Raw genomic sequence first — 12,928 nt, forward strand, 5'->3', positions numbered from 1 at the left:
CTTCTGCCAACGTCAGAAGTTCGCTCTCATCGGGCCTTGTTTGATAAGCATAATCACTGAATAGTGCCACACAGCTTCGGGGACCCCGGACCACTTTTTTCAAAATTCTGATATTATACAGTATCTTTGATTTAGTTATGAAAGGCTAGGTAGTACATGTGACAAAAATGTAAAATCTTGCAGTCTTAATACACACTATATTGGAAATCCCATTAATCTACTTTTAAAAAAGGCAGAAAAAACATAACAGCCTTTGAAATTCACTAACAATAAGCAGAAGTATTTATTTAAAACATCCTGAATAATGGGGAAGGATAGGGCAATGTAACTGTACGGGCTGCAGCATTGCAACAATAAGAATGGAACACTGCCCCTGAAAGCGCTCACTGACCTCCAGTGTCTCATCATGCCTTGTAGGTTTCAGTGTTCCCAGTTAGTTTCTCTGACTCATATTGACAGAAACCTGAAGCACAGAACTCTGCCTTTCAAAGATGTTTTTTACAGACTTTTCAGCAAAACTATTATTGAAGTGGTTTGTTTACTTGACATTCTTTTAGAGTAGAGAATATTTTCGAATATTTCCTGACAGGAGATATTTTGTGTAGCATTTGTGGGGTGTGGCTGTAGATACACATTCTCCGCATGCTCCTCCCATCTAGTGTTGGGCTTGGACTGTTGCAACTTGTTTTTCATTGAAGAGGTCGTTGGAGTCACAATCTTTGATGCTTTTCAATTTCCTACATCTCCTGTTTCATCAGTTGAGTTCATTGCCATTGAATAAACAAACCACTCGGTAGCGAGGCCCTTTAGGGCTGAATGCCCTCCTAGCCAACCTCAAAGAATAAGGGTTGGCTACGAGGGGAGAGGAAATAGTAGAAGAAGTGAAAGCCATCTCCAGCTGTACCATCATGTGTGCCTTGGATTCAGGTGATAGGGCAGCTAGAGGGGTAGACACTTAAGTGAACTTTTGCCGCCACTACTGGCTTTGCGTGTTCTGCATCAAGCCAGAGGTGCAATCAAAGCAAAAGGCCCCCTATTTGTCAAAGATAAGGGGGTCATTACGAGTTTGGCAGGCGGAAAAGGCCACCCACCAAACTCCCTTGTTCAGGTTGCTGCTAGTGCGCCCGCCTTCCTGCGGACTCCATTACAAGTTCCTTGCTGGGTCACTGTGGAACAGCCCACAACATTGATTATTGAGCTGGCCACAATGTTGAGGTGCGTAGGGTGCAACAGCACCCGTCGCGCTTTTCACTGTCTGCAATGCAGACAGTGAGAAGTGTGACCGGGCTGTCCATGGGGGCCCCTGCACCTCCCGTGCCAAATGCAGGGGCCCGCCGCACCCTGCTCCACCAGAGTTTATGTGGCCGTGCAACTGTCAAGTAAAAGCTGGGAGAAAGATGGGTTGTAATCCCCAGGGCGGCGCTGCATGCAGCGCTGCCCTGGCTGTCCGACCGTGGCGCAACTGCCATAATGTGGCGGTCAGATTGCCACTAAAGCATTGGGACTACTGCTTTCGTGGCAGTCAGACCGTCACCACGACCCTGGCGGTCTGAAGAGTGCCAGCGTCATAATGAGGCCCTCAGTCTTAGTTGTTCCATCACAACATGAACACCAACCACAATCTTGGATAATCAAAGAAACCCAAAGTTGTTTCCCTTTACAGTGTTTCAGAAACATTTCATTTTGGTTTCTTCTATGTGAAAGGATTCATGAAAAGAGCTCTAGACTACCCATTGTGTGATCTTATCCTGGCTAAATCCTGATACCTCTACGTCTTCTTTGGACTTCAGCATGCCAACATAATCTTTCAGCATACTGTGAGTTGTTTCTAGGTTTTTTGTGAAAAATCTTGATTCACTAGCCTTTGAAGAAACTTTCTTGTCACCAACAGTCATCATGCTGACGCTGGATGTGGCGCACCGGCGGCGCGGGCTGCAAGGCCATATCTGCAAGGCCACGCAAAGCCACTATGCATATCTTTTTCGTGGCCTTGTAGATATGGAGTAAGGCAACGCAGCACCGCTGCGTTACATTAATTTGCATCCGAAGCGTGGGTGTTCCCACACAACAGCCATGAATTTTGGCACTTTACCAGATTTACAAGATTTTGTTAACCTGGGAATGCATCACAAGCATACGCCTCCCCAGGGTAAGCATAAGGGAGGTGCAACGAGGAGAAATATTGATATTTCTCCTCGTTTTTGTGCTGCATTCTGTAGCACACATAGTAAGAGGAAATCACCTCTAGTATTTGTTTTTGTGCAGGAAGGTGTCCCTTCCTGCATAAAAACAATCATTCCTACAACGCAGGCAGGCCCATGGCAGCCAATTGTGCACCAGCACAGGGGGAAAGGACAGGAATGTGCCATATCTCATAGATACAGCGCATTCCTACCCTCTTCTTTTTACTCAGGGCAGTACAGCAAGAATCCTTGTGGCACTGCCTTGCGCTAAACCCTTGTTAATGAAGCCCTAAGTACTTTCAGGTGTTTGAGACGGAATTTACACCTAAAACACCTTTAGCCACTACCTCAGGAAGAAAATCATGAGTTTTCTCTGGAAAGTAATTTAAAAAACAATTTAAGATCAACATCCATGAAAAATATAGTGGAAATCCTTTTCAGATTGATGCAAACATCTTCACCACCACATTGACAAAAGCCTTCCTTGTCGCCCTCAAAGAAAGTTCCATTGTGGTTGACTGTCTCATCAACAGGCACTTCACCATTGAAGCACACCATCAGCGACTGCAGCCAAGAGAACACCGTTGGCAATCTGCCACTATTGACAAACGCATCACTGATGAACATTGTTCTGTGTTGACGATGGCTCACTCAGCGACAACCCCGTCAATTGCAAAATCTATTTTCACCACTGACAGCAGTATCATCCATAGTAACACTACTACCTCAACAGCAAAATTTCCATTTCCTTCTTTCATGCATTCTCCAATAAAAATCTGCGCATTTGCCTGCTCAAATATACAGTATTAAATAGTGGCTGACGTTAGTGACCAGAAGGATGTCTCTGATACGGCTTATAGCCGTATGCAACTGGGTGCATGCTGTGTGCCGGAATTTGAGGGAGAGGCTAATGAGAAAGGGGAGGTATATCTGGATAGTGAATACCAGGCTCAGACACTTGTATCAGAAAATTATAGTTGTGAGCCATGTTATAATCCTCGTTGCTACAATAAGAAATCTCAAGTTATGCAGATGCTTATTGCATTTATGTTGACACTGCAACAAATGATGGATATTAGTCAAAAGCTGCTACCTCAACAACCTGCCATACATCCTTTAGCTGATGCACCATCTGTCCAACCCTTGCTCCACCTCCACTACGAGGACCACCACGGTTTCCACCTCCTCCAGTGTTGTAAGTCCTTTCCTTTTCAGTCTCTCCAAGCACCTACCTAAGCCTTGCAAACTATTCCACCAACACTAAGGGACATGGGCAAACATGACACATCAAACTCCAATCACTTATCTGAAATGGAGGAGGGCGAGCTGCAAGTAGACCAGAAAGACTCTGAAAATGATCACAAATGGGAGGATTACATCCTACCAAAAGAGACACAAGTCACCTACGCAGCTAGACTCCCCTGAAGATGACATAGCGAGCTTTCATGTGTGATTGGAAAGAGCTGTGAAAAAGCCCAGTCTCCACAAGGCTTCAGAAGAGCAACAATGCTTTATATATGAATTCAGAACCTCATGAGGCCATGAAGTCAGTCCCCAATCTGGACTTTGTTTAGTCAAAAGGTCTTAACCTAATACAAATTCTGGCAATGTAACGGGCAATGGTGCCTCATTTAGCTCAGAAACATAGTGCTATGGGCTTGGAACAATCCTGTTTGAAGGGACATCCTCTACCAAACTCCATCGTGGCCATGGAAAGATGGGGAGTACAAGTATCAATTTATGCCACTGACTTGCAAGTACAAACCAAAACTCATTTTTGTAACTCACCAGAAATTATTTATGTGAGACTAAGTACGTCAATATAATTACAACTTACCATATAACTTTGTACACTGCTTTGTGTGTGTTTATTCATTATCATGAATTTGGGGGTATATTGTAATACAAATTATAAAAAACATTGTCAAACACATAGATTAACATATAAATTCCAAATGAATATAAATATTACGTGGTCACCTCCTGCCTGTCCCAACCACACTTTTGAAAATAATAGGTGCTTATAAATTAACTTCAAAAGGCCTTAATCCACCAGGAAGTAGCGAGGAAAACGTTTAAGTGAATTCTCTTTCTGACAGGTTTTAAGCTTTATCAGCGTAAGTATTTAGAAAGTTTATCTTCTGTAAACTCCTCACAATAGGTCAGCACGTTTCGGCTTTTACAGATTTGCTGGCCTCTTCAGGACTGGTGGTTGACAACTGACCAAGTACATTAATGGTGTTTGTATACATACCTGTAGCAGGACCTACGGCAAAACATTTTCCCACTACTGAAAGAAACTCCACTCCTCCTGAAAAAGCAGTTAACGCTGCCCGTAAGTTCCCAGTAAACCAGGGGTTCCATTTCAGATTCTTCTTGATAATGAAAGACACAGGAGACCAATTCTAGAAGGCAAAGAAGTAAACACATTTCTGAAAAAAACAATCATTTTGGACGATGACTGTAGGAAGCTGGTCTGGTGTGTGGTGGACACCTAATACCAGGTCCAGGCAACCCCTATTAGTAAATGAATGAAGACTGTGTCAAGAAAACCAGGGCTCTCTAGTGGTAGCTGTGGTGAGCAGCCAAGACTTATCTTGGAGGAGTGTAAAGCACTTGCAATACCACAGCAGTCACACAGCAACTTAATCACACCTGAAAAGAACCACACATTGTTACAAAAATAAAGGTACTTTATTATAGTAGCACTAAACTAGAGTATATATAGGCAGTCCCCCAACTGGAGGTAAGTACATGATACATGATACATATACATATATATATATGTTCGATGGTATGTGTAGCTGCAGCTACACATGCTGTGCATATGGATTCCGACATCTAGTGTTGGGCTCGGAGTGTTACAAGTTGTTGTTCTTCTAAGAAGTCTTTTCGAGTCATGGGATCGAGTGAGTCCTCCTCTTCGGTTCCATTGCGCATGTGCATCGACTCGATTGTTAGATTGTTTTCTTTCCGCCGTCGGGTATGGACGTGTTTCCTTCTCGCTCCGAGATTTAGATTTGCAAAACTTTACAATGACAGCTACCCCTCTAAACCATCACCACCAGAGGATAGTACTGTATATAACAAGGTCATAGCTAGGGCTGCAGCCTATCATGGAGTTACCATGCATACAGAGCCACTAGAAGAGTATTTTTTATTCAGCACTCTATCCTCAACTCATTCTAGGTACCAATGCCTCCCAATGCTCCCAGGCATGGTAAAACATGCAGATCAGATTTTTAAGGAACCAGTAAAGGCACGCATTATAACACCTAGAATAGAAAAGAAATACAAACCTGCACCATCTGACCCTGATTATACCACCCATCAGGTACCACCTGATTCTGTTGTAGTTAGTGCTGCCAGGAAGAGGGCAAATAGTCAGTCCTCAAGAGATGCACCCCTCCTGATAAGGAGAGCAGGAAATATGATGCTGTGGGGTAAAGAGTTGCATCACAAGCAGAAAACCAGTGGAGGATAGCGAACTCACAAGCATTTCTAGCTCTTTATGACAGAGCCCATTACGACGAGATGCAAGATATAATACAGCATCTCCCCAAAGAACACCAAAAAAGGGCTCAACAAATAGTAGAGGAAGGGCAAGCCATCACAAACAACCAAATAAGATCTGCCTTAGATGCAGCAGACACCGCTGCTAGGAGTGTCAACACAGCAGTCACTATACGTAGATATGCATGGCTCCGGTCTTCTGGATTCAAACCGGAAATACAGCAGGCTGTGTTAAACATGCTGTAGGAAGTTGGCTCTGTATGCACTATTTCAAAGTAAGAAATAGCATGCACAGAGTCCAAGGGTTCCCCTTAGAGGTAAGATAGTGGCAAAAAGAGATAATTCTAATGCTCTATTTTGTGGTAGTGTGTTCGAGCAGTAGGCTTATCAGAGGGTAGTGTTAAGCATTTGTTGTACACGCACAGGCAATAAATGAGGAACACACACTCAAAGACAATTCCAGGCCAATAGGTTTTTGTATAGAAAAATATATTTTCTTAGTTTATTTTAAGAACCACAGGTTCAAGATTTATAAGTAATACTTCAAATAAAAGGTATTTTACTTAGGTAACTTAGGAACTTTGAATCAACAAAATAGCATGTACAGTTGTCACAAAAATGGCAATAAGCTATTTTAAAACTAGACAGTGCAATTTTCAACAGTTCCTGGGGGGAGGTAAGTGTTTGTTAGTTTCGCAGGTAAGTAAACCACCTACAGGGTTCAAAGTTGGGTCCAAGGTAGCCCACTGTTGGGGGTTCAGGGCAACCCCAAAGTTACCACACCAGCACCTCAGGGCCGGTCAGGTGCAGAGGTCAAAGTGGTGCCCAAAACGCATAGGCTTCAATGGAGAAGGGGGTGCCCCGGTTCCAGTCTGCCAGCAGGTAGGTACCCGCGTCTTCGGAGGGCAGACCAAGGGGGGTTTTGTAGGGCACCGGGGGGGGACACAAGTCAGCACAAAAAGTACACCCTCAGTGGCACGGGGGCGGCCGGGTGCACAGTGCAAACAGGCGTCGGGTTTGCAATAGGTTTCAATGGGAGACCCAGGTGTCTCTTCAGCGATGCAGGCAAGGGGGGGGGGGGCTCATCGGGGTAGCCACCACCTGGGCAAGGGAGACGGCCACCTGGGGGTCGCTTCTGCACTGGAGGTCAGATCCTTCAGGTCCTGGGTGCTGCGTGTGCAGTGTCTTTACCAGGCGTCGGGTTCTTAGAAGCAGGCAGTCGCGGTCAGGGGGAGCCTCTGGATTCCCTCTGCAGGCGTCACTGGGGGGGGCTCAGGGGGGTCAACTCTGGCTACTCACAGGGTCGCAGTCGCCGGGGAGTCCTCCCTGTAGTGTTGTTTCTCCGCAGGTCGAGCCGGGGGCGTCGGGTGCAGCGTGCAAAGTCTCACGCTTCCGGTGGGAAACGTGTGGTCTTTAAAAGTTGCTTCTTTGTTGCAAAGATGTTTATTCTTTGGAGCAGAGCCGCTGTCCTAGGGAGTTCTTGGTCCTTTTAGATGCAGGGTAGTCCTCTGAGGCTTCAGAGGTCGCTGGACCCTGTGGAACGCGTCGCTGTTGTAGTTTTTCTTGAAGTGGGGAGACAGGCCGGTAGGGCTGGGGCCAAAGCAGTTGGTGTCTCCGTCTTCTCTGCAGGGCTACAGGCCAGCAGTCCTTCTTCGTCTTCAGGTTGCAGGAATCTATCTTGCTAGGTCCTGGGAGCCCCTAAATACTCAATTTAGGGGTGTGTTTAGGTCTGGGGGGTTAGTAGCCAATGGCTACTAGCCCTGAGGGTGGCTACACTCTCTTTGTGCCTCCTCCCTGAGAGGAGGGGGGCACATCCCTAATCCTATTGGGGGAATCCTCAATCTGCAAGATGGAGGACTTCTAAAAGTCAGAGTCACCTCAGCTCAGGACACCTTAGGGGCTGTCCTGACTGGCCAGTGACTCCTCCTTGTTTTTCTCATTATCTCCTCTGGCCTTGCCGCCAAAAGTGGGGCCGTGGCCAGAGGGGGCGGGCATCTCCACTAGCTGGACTGCCCTGGGGTGCTGTAACAAAGGGGGTGAACCTTTGACGCTCACCGCCAGGTGTTACAGTTCCTGCAGGGGGAGGTGAGAAGCACCTCCACCCAGTACAGGCTTTGTTACTACCCACAGAGTGACAAACGCACTCTCCCCATCTTCATTTTCTAAGTGGAAGAACCTGGAAAGGCCATCTGCATTGGCATGGGCAGTCCCAGGTCTGTGTTCCACTATAAAGTCCATTCCCTGTAGGGAGATGGACCACCTCAACAGTTTTGGATTTTCATCTTTCATTTGCATTAGCTCCTGCTAATGAAAGCCACAGGCTGGTCAAAGCCATCATCATTTGTTTGGGACAAAACTGACCCTATCCCATGTTCAGAGGCATCAGTCTGCACAATAAACTGCTTGGAGTAATCTGGAGCTTTTAGAACTGCTGCTGTGCACATAGCTTGTTTCGGGGTGTCAAAGGCCTATTGGCATTCTACAGTCCAGTTTACCCTCTTGGGCATTTTCTTGGAGGTAAGTTCTGTGAGGGGTGTCACTATTGATCCATATCTCTTCAAAAACCTCCTGTAGTACCCAGTCAAGCCAAGGAATGCCCTGACTTGAGTCTGGGTTTTTGGAGATACCCAGTCCAGAATAGTCTGGATCTTGGGCTGGAGTGGCTGAACTTGGCCTCCACCTACAAGGTGTCCCAAGTAAACCATAGTTCCCTGCCCTATCTGACATTTGGATGCCTTGATAGAGAGGCCTGCTGCTTGCAGGGCCTTCAAAACCTTCTTCAGGTGGACCAGGTGATCCTGCCAGCTGGAGCTAAAGACAGCAATATCGTCAAGATAAGCTGCACTAAAGGACTCCAAGCCAGCAAGGACTTGATTCACCAACCTTTGGAAGGTGGCAGGGGCATTCTTTAAACCAAAGGGCATAACAGTGAACTGATAGTGCCCATCAGGTGTGGAGAATGCTGTCTTTTCTTTTGCTCCTGGTGCCATTTTGATTTGCCAGTACCCTGCTGTCAAGTCAAAGGTACTTAAGTATCTGGCAGCACCTAGTTTGTCAATTAATTCATCTTCCCTTGGAATGAGATGGGCATCTGTCTTGGTGACAGAATTAAGTCCTCTGTAGTCCACACAAAACCTCATCTCTCTCATTCCATCTTTGGTGTGAGGTTTGGGGACTAAGACCACTGGGCTAGCCCAGGGGCTGCCAGAGTGCTCAATGACTCCCAATTCCAGCATCTTGTGGACTTCCACTTTGATGCTTTCCTTAACTTGGTCAGACTGTCTGAAAATTTTGTTTTTGACAGGCATGCTGTCTCCTATGTCCACATCATGGGTACACAGGTGTGTCTGACCAGGGGTTAGGGAAAAGAGCTCAGCAAACTGTTGCAGGACCTTCCTACAGTCAGATTGCTGTTGGCCAGAGAGGGTGTCGGAATAGATCACTCCATCAACTGAGCCATCTTTAGGGTCTGTGGAGAGGAGATCAGGGAGAGGTTCACTCTCAGCTTCCTGGTCCTCATCTGTCACCATCAACAGATTCAGATCTGCCCTGCCATGGAAGAGTTTGAGGCGGTTCACATGGATCACCCTTTTGGGGGTCCTGCTAGTGCCTAGGTCTACCAGGTAGGTGACCTGACTCTTTCTTTCTAGCACTGGGTAAGGGCCACTCCATCTGTCCTGAAGTGCCCTGGGAGCCACAGGCTCCAGAACCCAGACTTTCTGCCCTGGCTAAAACTCAACCATAGCAGCCTTTTGGTCATACCACATCTTCTGGAGTTGTTGGCTGGCCTCAAGGTTTTTGCTTGCCTTTTCAATGTACTCTGCCATCCTTGAACGTAGGCCTAGTACATAGTCCACTATATCTTGTTTAGGCTCATGAAGAGGTCTCTCCCAGTCTTCTTTTACAAGAGCTAGTGGTCCCCTGACAGGATGGCCAAACAGAAGTTCAAAGGGGGAAAACCCTACTCCCTTCTGAGGCACCGCTCTGTAGGCAAAAAGCAGACATGGCAAGAGGACATCCCATCTCCTTTCGAGCTTTTCAGGGAGCCCCATGATCATGCCTTTCAATGTCTTGTTAAATCTTTCTACAAGACCATTGGTTTGTGGATGGTATGGTGTGGTGAATTTGTACGTCACCCCACACTCATTCCACATGTGCTTCAGGTATGCTGACATGAAGTTGGTACCTCTGTCAGACACCACCTCCTTAGGAAATCCCACTCTGGTAAAAATACCAATGAGTGCTTTTGCTACTGCAGGGGCAGTAGTGACCTAAGGGGAATTGCTTCAGGGTATCTAGTAGCATGATCCACTACTACTTGTATGTATTGGTTCCCTGAAGCTGTAGGAGGTTCAAGTGGACCCACTATGTCCACACCCACTCTTTTCAAAGGGGACCCCCACTACTGGAAGTGGAATGAGGGCGGCCTTTGGGTGTCCACCTGTCTTACCACTGGCTTGACAGGTGGCACAGGAGACACAAAACTCCTTTACCTTCTGGGACATGTTGGGCCAATAGAAATGGTTGACTAACCTCTCCCAAGTCTTGGTCTGTCCCAAATGCCCAGCAAGTGGAATATCACGAGCTAAGGTCAGAATGAACTCCCTAAACTCCTGAGGCACTACCACTTTCCTAGTGACACCAGGGTTGGGATCTCTTGCCTCAGTGTAGAGGAGTCCATCTTCCCAATAGACTCTATGTGTTCCAGTGATTTTTCCTTTGGACTCTTCAGCAGCTTGCTGCCTAAGGCCTTCAAGAGAGGGACATGTTTCTTGCCCCTTACACTACTGTTCCCTTGTGGGTCCCCCTGGGCCTAGGAGCTCAACCTGATAAGGTGCTAACTCCATGGGCTCAGTTCCCTCAGAGGGCAGAACTTCTTCCTGGGAAGAGAGGTTTTCTTTATCTTGTTGTGTTGAAGCAGGTTCCCCAGTCTTCTTTCCTTTTCTCTTGGAGGGTTGGGCCCTTTTTCCAGGCTCCAACACCACTTTTTCACCCTGAGCTTTGCACTGTGCCCTTGTCTTGACACACACCAGTTCAGGGATACCCAGCATGGCTGCATGGGTTTTGAGTTCTACCTCAGCCCATGCTGAGGACTCCAGGTCATTTCCAAGCAAACAGTCTACAGGGATATTTGAGGAGACAACCACCTGTTTCAGGCCATTGACCCCTCCCCACTCTAAAGTTACCATAGCCATGGGATGTACTTTAGTCTGATTGTCAGCGGTGGTGACTGGATAAGTTTGTCCAGCCAGGTATTGACCAGGGGAAAACAGTTTCTCTGTCACCATGGTGATACTGGCACCTGTATCCCTCAGGCCTTCTACACTTGTCCCATTAATTAAGAGTTGCTGCCTGTATTTTTGCATATTAGGGGGCCAGGCAGCCAGTGTGGCTAAGTCCACCCCACCCTCAGAGACTAACGTAGCTTCAGTGTGAACCCTGATTTGCTCTGGGCACACTGTTGATCCCACTTGGAGACTGGCCATTCCAGTGTTAGCTGGAGTAGAGTTAAAAGTGGAACCTTTCTTGGGACAGGCCTTGTCCCCAGTTTGGTGTCCCTGCTGATTACAGCTACGACACCAGGCCTTTTTGGGATCAAAGTTTTTACCCTTGTGCCCAAAATTGGATTGCGAAGAGGCTTTGGACCCTCCCTCCTGAGCAGGTTTTTGGTGCCCTGTAGAAGACTCTTTACTTTTTCCCTTGGATGGCTCAACACTCTTCCCCTGGGGAGTCTTTGTGATCCGGTCTACCAGATGCTGATGCAGTTTATCATTGAAACAATTACTTAACAGGTGTTCTTTCACAAATAAATTGTACAGCCCATCATAATCATTTACACCACTGCCATGAATCCAACCATCCAGTATTTTAACTGAGTAGTCAACAAAGTCAACCCAGGTCTGGCTTGAGGATTTTTGAGCCCCCCTCAACCTAATCCTGTACTCCTCAGTTGAGAATCCAAAGCCCTCAATCAGGGTAGCCTTCATGAGGTCATAGGATTCTGCATCTTTTCCAGAGAGTGTGAGGAGTCTATCCCTACACTTTCCAGTGAACATTTCCCAAGGGAGAGCACCCCAGTGAGATCTGTTTACTTTTCTGGTTGCACAAGCCCTCTCAAAAGCTGTGAACCATTTGGTGATGTCATCACCATCTTCATATTTAGTTACAATCCCTTTTGGGATTTTCAACATGTCAGGAGAATCTCTGACCCTATTTATGTTGCTGCCACCATTGATGGGACCTAGGCCCATCTCTTGTCTTTCCCTTTCTATGGCTAGGATCTGTCTTTCCAAAGCCAATCTTTTGGCCATCCTGGCTAACAGGAGGTCATCTTCATTGAGGCTGCCCTCAATGCTTCCAGAGTTGCTAGACTCTCCTATGAGAGAAGCAGCATCTCTGACTATCACTTGTGGAGTCAGGGTTGGAGGAACCCTGGTCTCCCTAACTAGGAGTGGAGGTGGGAAATCCTCCACATCACTAGCTTCTCCCTCTGGGAAGGTATCATCAGAGGGGTTGTTTTTAGCAAACTCTGCCAAAAGCTCCTGGAGCTGTACTTTGGTAGGGTTTGAACCAGTCTTTATCTTTTTTATTTTGCAGAGAGACCTTAACTCTGACATCCTAAGATGCAGGTAAGGGGTGAGGTTGAGTTCCATCACTATCTCTTCTGCAGCAGACATTATGGGGGTCATTATAACCCTGGCGGATGGTGTTAAAGGGGGGAATACCGCAAACAGGCCGGCGGACAAAAAAAGGGAATCAAGACCGTGGCGGAAACCGCCAACATAGACAGCCACTTTAACACTCCGACCGCCACGGCGGTACAGACAAGCAGCGCGGCAGTCACAGCCAACAGACAGGCGGGAGACAATGTACCGCCCACAGTATCACAATCCGCCACCGTTTCCGGGGTGGATTCACCGTGGATAAAAACACGGCGGAAACAGCTTTTGCAATGGGAAAACGCTCACCTTCTACACATCCCACGAGGAAGGAGGACACCATGGAGCCGGAATTACAAATCCTACCTGCCCTTGTCTTCCTGCTCATTTACGAACACCAGCAACAGCGGTGGCGAAGACAACGGTGAGTACTGCACCTACGACATAGGGGAGGCAAAAGTCAGGGACACACACATGCAACACCCCCACCCTCGCACATTACAACACACACACCAATGCATTTCCAAACATCACAGGAACAACCCACAACCCCCCGGGAAGAATGCAAAGACC

At 47.0% G+C, this 12,928-nt stretch overlaps 1 protein-coding gene across 1 annotated transcript in view; it reads left to right on the forward strand.

Annotated features, from left to right (window-relative positions):
* MEIOC (meiosis specific with coiled-coil domain) overlaps positions 1-12,928 on the forward strand; it is a 519,392-nt gene that overhangs the window by 362,619 nt on the left and 143,845 nt on the right. The window lies entirely within an intron of this gene.

Source organism: Pleurodeles waltl, chromosome 6, assembly GCF_031143425.1.
Source record: "Pleurodeles waltl isolate 20211129_DDA chromosome 6, aPleWal1.hap1.20221129, whole genome shotgun sequence".
In the NCBI taxonomy this organism is placed as follows: domain Eukaryota; kingdom Metazoa; phylum Chordata; class Amphibia; order Caudata; family Salamandridae; genus Pleurodeles; species Pleurodeles waltl.